Source organism: Saccopteryx leptura, chromosome 7, assembly GCF_036850995.1.
Source record: "Saccopteryx leptura isolate mSacLep1 chromosome 7, mSacLep1_pri_phased_curated, whole genome shotgun sequence".
Taxonomy (NCBI): Eukaryota; Metazoa; Chordata; class Mammalia; order Chiroptera; family Emballonuridae; genus Saccopteryx; species Saccopteryx leptura.
In genome coordinates this window covers 86,878,441-86,884,665 of record NC_089509.1, presented here as the reverse complement: position 1 = coordinate 86,884,665, position 6,225 = coordinate 86,878,441, and the positions used below count along the sequence as shown (strand labels likewise).

The window sequence follows — 6,225 nt, the reverse complement described above, 5'->3', positions numbered from 1 at the left end:
TTTTTCAGTGGCTGAAACCTCCTTTATGTCATAAGCTGCTGCCAAAACACGAGCAGGATTTTATTAGACCTACCATCTAATTTCTCCTTATCTGCTCCAGCCACAATCAAATCTACCCACAATTGTGTTCAGGTAACCTTTACTGGCCCATTTCTCTTATTAGTCAGTGTGTGTGTGGGTGTGTTCGGGGGGGGCAGCATGGCAGCAGCCTGCACAGCCTTATGATTCTGTGCTGCCTCTAGCTCCCCCAAATCTGCTACCAACTGTGTAACTGTGTTAATGGGATGTCCCACATAGGGGCTCAAGATAGCCACCCAGAAAGGGCTGAAAGGGTGCTACAGAGAATAAGGTCTCTCATCCCGGCTGTAAACACTTCCTCATCTGGCCCACGGGACCTTGGGTTGAAAGCAGCATTCTTCATACCTAGTTCCCAAAGGACCTGGGGAAGCTCACTATAGGACTGCCACTGACTCACTGCCCCCGGCAAGTCTTCAGCATTCTGCCAGACTGTACAAATGGCAGCCATTACCCATTCTAATAGGGTATGGCTTCCAGGGTTGTCATGGCAGATCTGAAGATGCTGCTTCAAGGAGGAGTGTGTGGTAATGGCAGCCAATTTCTCCATCTCTGTTCTGGAGAGCATGATGCCATCCACCCCCTATGTCCCACAACCACAGCAAGCAGGCTGCCAGAAGCTCAGTGTGTTTCTTCCTGAATTGTGCCCCCAACTCCATCAGCTCTGCCTGGGTGTCGGGTCAGACTGCAGTATGCTCCACTACCTGTGTAGGGGGCTGTGCCTGCCCCTGAGATGTTCTTGGCTGCTGGGTTTTTACCTTTTGGTCAACCAATGACTGGGTTCTGAGTCTGTAGATGGCAGTTTAGGCCAAACCTCCTCCTCAGAAGAGGAGGATTTGGAAATGCCTGCTCCTGCCAACTCAGACCCACTCCACTGGCACAAATACAGCTCTGTTTTCAGCACCTGCTTTGGCTCCTGTGGATGCCGGCTCTCGGCCTGAAGCTGAGAGTAGAATTCTTGAACCTGCAGTTGTTTTTCCAACAATTGTCACCGCCAATGTTCAGCTTCTAGTGCAAACTGTAGCTCACAGAACCATACTTCTTTCTCCAGTGACCATTCTATCTCCAGGTGCCACTGGTCTTCAGCCTGCACGCCGCAGTGCAGCTCCTGAACCTGGTCAGAGTCCTTCTCTTGCTCTGATTCTGGTTCACGCCATCATTGGTGCTCAGCCTGTTCTTGCAGGTCTATAACAATAACAACACCAGCCCATGGCCCCCAAATGGACTACCACAGGAAACCGTATGTAGGAGAACAACGACCACTCCTGTACCTTTCACTTCGAAGATGTTGATGGCTCATACCAATCTAATCCAAATCCTACCCACTATGCCAGATGTGATGCCAGTGGCCAAGGCCAGGCAAGTCCACATTGGATTCAAGCAGACAGTAGAAAAACTGCTGACCCAGAAAGCATTGGGCATTATGTGATTATTTGAGGTTCTCAAAGACAGGTGAGCAAACAAAGGAAAAACAAATTTTCTCAGTGAAGAGCAAGGGATCAGGAAAACCAAACCTTTTAGTGATGGGAGAACTATCTGGGAGCATCGCCCCCACGGGAAAGCACCCATAGCCTTACATAGACTACCCACACGTGGCGCTGCCATGTGCTCACACGCTAACTAAGCAAAGTGTTTGCAGCCAGTAAACCAGCGAGCAAGCCTCACCATAGCTTTTCCCCCCACAATGCAACATTCAGCTTTCTGCATTTTATAGTGACAATCATTTGCTGTTTTCTGACATATATGTGTACATATATGTATATATACAGGAAGTTATAAGGAGACACACAAAGGTAAGAATTAGCTGTCTAAATTCAATACCCGCTGCTATGGAAGGAGAATGAATGTAATCCGTATGCTGGTTTTTCCAGGTGGGAAGCAGACAGATCTGCCACATGGCTCATTCAGTGTTTGAGCTAAAAAGTATAACACTAACAATTTAAGTGACAATTCAGCTCAACTAGTGCAAACCAGCTGCACTCACACCGGGAGCAGCTCCTCTGGCACACGCCCCAGGCTTTCCCTTCAGTTTTTCTCGACTGATTGTCTAAGTCCAGCCTTCCACCTTGCTCTGTCCAGCGCGTAGCCAGCAGATATTCTGAAAACAAGGGCAGCCCTCCTGCCACAGTGGAATACTGTCATACTCTCAGTATGACAGGCTCAGGCTACTGGTCATAAAATTCTCAAGTGAAGGCTGGCACATTGAACTGAGCTTCAAGGAAAGAATTATAGCTTTCCTACACTTGGAAATCAGGAATCTGCTTCAATTAAACTCTTTTACCTGCAACCAGCAGGCACCCAACAAAACATTCCTTTCTGGAAAGCAGAACATACATCCGTTTGCCATTGCATTGTTAAAACACATGAATTGCATGAGATCTACTTTGAGTCTCTGAAAAGTTGACAAGTGGGTTTAAGAAATATGAAGGTATCTGAAGCTATTTAAGACACTTCTTTTTACAGAATGGATTCCTTCAGCCTCTGCCACGTCCGGTTTCCAGTTTGATTCAAGAACCGCTGAATCTACTTCAGAAAACAGCCAAAATGGCCTAAACATGTTTTGCTTCAATCTCCTTGCTCCGGAGCACAAGGATAAATGCCATCACTTTCGCCTTGTGGCCAGTGGTCCTCCAGACGGCACGGGGGTCCCGGAGGGGCGTGGTCAGGGGCACCCACTCTGCGTACAACCTTCACTAGTTTCACGTCTGCCACGGGCAGGCATTAGCAGAGTTGGGCTGTGCAGTGCGAAGCTGCGAACCCCTCCAGAAGCCAGGGGCGATGGGATGGCAGTGCGACACTCGTCGCTCCCTCACCTTCATGTGGAAGGGCAAGCCCTTGGTGTATCCACATAGGAGCAGAAAGTTTCCTTTGAGCAGAGTGTAACGTTTCAGGAAAAACTGTAATTCCGCAGGGGTCGCAAAGGGCTCTGTGTCCCTGTGGGGTATCTTCACGCCTGCTCAGGGTGAGAGAGTTTGGGGACCCAGAGAATCTCGGTCTGAATGGCCAGTTGCCTCCAGCTAGTCCTGCCTTAGCTACAGATCACCAAGCTGAGCGCAGTGACCACGCAAGCAAGACAATGGTTTGAGTCTGTGCACATGTTTCCTTAAAGGTCACCTAAGATGTCCCCTAGGCCAACTCCGCCAACATACTTGTTTTTGGTGGTTTCCTTGACGCCTGTTCCGGAATGGGGGGAGGGGGCTTCCACCTCCTGTTTCTGTTTTACTGCAAGTTCTCCTTGGCTTGAGGTCCCCGACTGGGTGACCTCATTCACCCCACTGCCAAGTGACATTTGCTGAGCAGTCCACAGATAGAAATAGATGGGGCTCCTCATCTGAGTCTTGTGGATGTGGGAAGAGCCAAGGACAGTCGTGAGCCAGGAAAGAGGGCTTTGAGTCCCACCCAGCCCTGAACACCCCTGGACTTGGGGGCCCATTAACCAAGAATTCCCGGAGTTCTGGTTGCCTTCATCCACGTGTGTTTTCAGTCTAATAGATGAGAGGTTTTGCTTCATTTTTAAGTAGGTGTGTATGCGAGTGTGGGTGAGGAATGTACCCTTCAGGGCCTTTAGATCTTGCTGCTGGTAACCCCCATCCAGTGGTGGAGGTTGGCTCTGCCCAGACTCTGTCTGCAGGTGTGTGTGCAGAGCCTCAGCACTTCCCCCTTAGTTTCAAGGTGTTGGGTGCTTCCTGCCCCTACACCTACCTCTCAGAGCTGCCCTCTCTGTGGAGCAGCCCTTGGCTCACTTCTCTTCCTACATTTTCCTTTCCTCTTACCCCTTTCCTCCCTTTCTACATTTTATTCTTTCCTCTCTCTCTGCAGGTGCATACAATTAATTTTATCTAGTCTCATGGATCTAATTACTTACTAACTGCACTCATGACTTATAAATCTGTCTGTAGCACAGATTTCTTGCTAATACTGAATTAACTGTCAGTTGGATAAATCTCTTGGCTGACTGCCAAGCTATAAATATAGAATCAAATCCACCCCCTTCCCTTTGAAAGCAGCCCCTCCTCCTGTGTTGCCTGTTGCTGTTAAAGGCAACATGTCCTCGCACTCACCTGGGCACAGCCTTGGGCTTTCTTTGATTCCTTCTCCCCTGCCCACTCCATCTTATCTGATAGCTGGGAGTGTCGCGTGTTTTCTAAAACCATCAGCATTGTTCTCGCTCAAGCCTTGGTCACCTCTTGACTATTATAGTAGCTTTCCAACTGTTACCTTCCATGCTAACTCATCATATACATTCTGCCAAATTAAACCTTCTGATATTGTCATATTGTTGATTTTTTTTTCTATTATTATTTTTTCAAGTGAGAGAGGGGAGATAGAGAGACAGACTACTGCATGTGCCCCAGACTGGGATCCAACCAGCTCCCCATCTGGAGCCAATGCTCTGCCCATCTAGGGCCATGCTTGCAACGGGAGCTGTTTTTATCACCTGAGGTGGGAGTCTCCACTGACCCATCCTCAGTGTCTGGGGCTGATGCGCTTTAAGCAATTGAGCAATGGCTGAAGGAGAGGGAGAAAGAGAGAGGGAGAGGGAGAGAGAAAGAGAGAGAGAGAAAGAGAAGAGGGTGGGTGGAGAAGCAGATGGTTGCTTCTCCAATATGTCCTGACTGGGAATCAAACCAGGTACATCCACACATTGGGGACACTCTACTACTGAGCCAACCAGTCAGGGCCTATTTTGTTGATTTTTTTTTTAAAGAAAACCCTAAGGAGGCAGAGTGGAGGCACCCCAGGGGCTGTTGCTGTTGGACTGGTTTCCGCTGAGTGATGTCTCCCTGGGTTTGCCAGTGTCAGTTTGTCTGGCTTCCTCTCAGCTCTTCACTCCAGGCTGCAGATTGCCATGGCGGGCTGTGGCACTGGGCCTGGCAATTGGGGGGCCCAGTGGAACCCGGGGTTAGGGAAGTGCAGAAGTACTTGGGCATGCAGTGTACCTGGGCATGCAGCATAGGGGCCTGATTATCACATACATCACCATCGAGGACATAGGTGTTGGTAAATCATGCTCATTGTTAATGTTTACAGATAAGAGGTTTCAGCCAGTACATGATCTTACTATTGGTGTAGAGTTTGGTGCTCTAGTAATTATTGATGGAAAACAGAACTTCAGATGTGGGCTACAGCAGGGCAAGGGTTCTTTTGTTCTCTCACAAGGTCATAGTACAGAGGTGCAGCAGGGGCTTTACTAAATGGAAGATGTAAAAAGATACCTTCAACCACTTGACAACCTGGTCAGAAGATGCCTGCTGGCATTCCAATTCCAACAAGATCATTATGCTTATTAGAAATAAAAGTGAATTAGAACCTAGAAGAGATGTAAAAAAGGAAGGTGAAGCTTTTCATGAGAACATAGACTCATCTTCATGTTAACTTGATGAGACTGCTTTCAATGTAGAAGAGGCATTTATTAGTACAGTACAGCAAAAGAAGTTTTATGAAAAACTAAAAGACGTCCTTGACAATAATGAGGCAAATGAGTTTAAAATTGGCCCTCAGCATGCTGCTCCTAATGCCGCACATGTGGGCAATCAGGGAGGACAGCAGAAAGAGGAGAAATTACCTCAGACATCATATACAAGGGATCATAGTAGAATTTTGTGAAAGATTATATGCCACCAAATTCAAGAACCTAGAGGAAATGAATAAATTCCTAGAACTATACAATCTTCCTAGATTGAGTCACAAAGAAGTGGAAAACCTAAATAGACATACAAGCAGGGGGGAAATAGAAACAACTATCAAAAACCTCCCCTAAAATAAAAGTCCAGAACCAGATGGCTATGATGAATTCTACCAAACATTCAAAGAAGATTTGGTACCTATCCTTCTCAAAGTCTTCCAAAAATAGATGAGGAAGCAATACTCCCAACACATTTTATGAGGCCAACATAACCCTCATACCAAAACCTGGCAACGACAACACAGAAAAGGAAAACTACAGACCAATATCTCTAATGAATACAGATGCAAAAATCCTAAAGAAAATACTAGCAAATCAAATACAATAACACATTAAAAAAATAATACATTATGATCAAGTGAGATTCATTCCAGGAACACAAAAGTAGTTCAACATATGGCATTCGATCAATGTAACACACCACATCAACAAAACAAAGGACAAAAATAATATGATCCTATCAT

General features: G+C 46.8%; 1 pseudogene; it reads left to right on the top strand.

The window, feature by feature from the left end:
• Positions 1 to 5,021: 5,021 nt before the first annotated feature.
• Positions 5,022 to 5,682, top strand: LOC136378690 (ras-related protein Rab-2A pseudogene; annotated as a pseudogene).
• The last annotated feature ends 543 nt before the right edge of the window (positions 5,683 to 6,225 follow it).